Source organism: Octodon degus, unplaced genomic scaffold (genome assembly GCF_000260255.1).
Source record: "Octodon degus isolate 3935 unplaced genomic scaffold, OctDeg1.0 scaffold00006, whole genome shotgun sequence".
NCBI lineage: Eukaryota > Metazoa > Chordata > Mammalia > Rodentia > Octodontidae > Octodon > Octodon degus.
The window spans coordinates 10,681,198-10,683,221 of record NW_004524582.1 but is presented as its reverse complement, the minus strand read 5'-3'; the positions used below and the strand labels follow the sequence as shown (position 1 = coordinate 10,683,221).

The following is a 2,024-nucleotide window of genomic DNA, read 5'->3' as shown; positions in this document are numbered from 1 at the left end:
AAATCTATCCCTGTACCAAAAATAGCTGACACTGTTAGTTAATACTAAAGAATTGTCTATGCCATGATTGAACAGTGTAAAACTGTGACTTTTAGCTGGGTTTCCCCTTGAATTTGCTGACTACCAGGTGCAAGTGGGCAGTGTTCCACTGAATACTACTACCAGCTTTGCCTTCTCTGAAAAATTCATCTGGGTACATTTCCTGCCTTGTGGGACTTTTGCTAAAATCACAGCCAGTCCATGCAAATATATTTGTCTTTCCTCTTGTTTTCACAAATTCTTTACAAACAACTAAATATGGTGCTGCAGATTAAAATAAAACAGGAGGCGTGGCACAACATTAAAAGAATCTTGGTCTGTTAATTAGAGCATCTCTGCTAAATGTTAGATATTAAATTTCAATTTTTGATAAAACTCAGAGATAAAATCTTGCATTAATAAAAGCAAATGTATTAAAACAGTCAGTCTAAGCAAATATATATCTGTCTGTTCATCTGTCTGTCTGTCCATCCATCCATCCATCCATCCATCCATCCATCCATCCATCCATTCATCCATCCATCCATCCTTGATAGTTCACTGACTAGCCATGTAAAACCTCAGGCTGGTTGCTGTTAAGGAGTCACTGTTTATAACAGCCTTGTCTGGTGCATGTACTACTTTCTGAGTGTGTGGATATTCCCTGTATGCAGTTATCCATTGCTCAGTTGCTGGGGTGATGCTGGGGCAACTTGGCTCAAGTGCCAATAGGGCTCTGTGTGCATGCTGCAGCATGCATGCCATAGGTTTGTCACCACTATTCTACTGTCATATTAAATAAAGAAATCACCACTTATTCAGTAATTTTGGAATATGTTGATGTCTTAGCAGGATTAGCCAGGCAATTTCTTCCTTGGTCATCTGTATTAATTGAATTTTCAGTAATGTAGTACACAACTTCCCTAAAAGCAAGTTGAGAGCCAACAATAACTGATAAGGAATGAGTTTTCTATTTGATGAGTTTATCTGCATCTTCAAGAAGTTTTAGTGTAATAATACCACTCACTGAGGTAATTGCTTCACAAACCACTTTCTTTGTCTTGTACGTCAACCACTCACAAAGAACATTAGCTGCAGAATGTTCTACCTATAGTGACTTCAAGATGGCGGTACCATCAGAAATAATGGTTGTGTCACTAATGTTATCCAGCAACATTTTATCCAAACCAGTTGGCCTACGAGAACTTTTATAATAATGGCAATAGAAGCTGCAGCCATAATGTTCTGGGTGTGGATCACCTTCCCAGGACTGTGGTCTCTAATCCTGGGCCAAAGTCTTTCTATCTTTCTGGCATGGAATGTGTCAGATTTACTCACACTTTGGACAAGTATTTCATTCCCTAGGCCAAGCAGTGGTCAGGCAGTAGCCTCCATGGTGACAGTGTGAAGAAGCCAGTGTAATGCTGCCTTGTACTTGGATTTTTTGGACCCAACCTCAGTAGTCTTTGATAAATTTCTTGCTTCCTGTTCATGTACAACTTCTATAGTTCTGGCCCCATAGTGTTACTTTCTTCAAGCATTTCTGTGAAAGCTTTGATTTCTTTTAGTGGGAAGCTTGACAGAGCACAATCATGGTTTCAGTACTGGTGATGTCCATGTCTTACTTTGAGGTATTGTTCTCTGTAAAAGGTCTCTCACTATTTGCTGGTGCAAATTGTGTGTGTGTGTGTGTGTGTGTGTGTGTGTGTGTGTGTTTAATGAGTGTGCTTCTGATTCAGTTGTCTTTCTGTGAAGTTTTTTCCCCTTATCTAACTCCTGTGGCTTGTGCCTTCCCTCTTGATCTCATGAATTGCAACAAATTTTGGATGGCTTCATATTCTTATTTTTTTTGTAAAAGGGTATGTGGACATAATGATGGGCAGTTGAGTAGTCTGGTGTAGAAAATCAATTTGGCAGTTTGATTTTGTGGTTCCATATATTCATAATTCCTTGTCTTCATAGACATTCCATAACAGTGATATTATACATAAAAGAAATTCCATTCT

At 38.8% G+C, this 2,024-nt stretch overlaps 1 protein-coding gene across 1 annotated transcript in view; it reads left to right on the top strand.

The window, feature by feature from the left end:
- Stim2 (stromal interaction molecule 2) overlaps positions 1-2,024 on the top strand; it is a 116,026-nt gene that overhangs the window by 26,463 nt on the left and 87,539 nt on the right. The window lies entirely within an intron of this gene.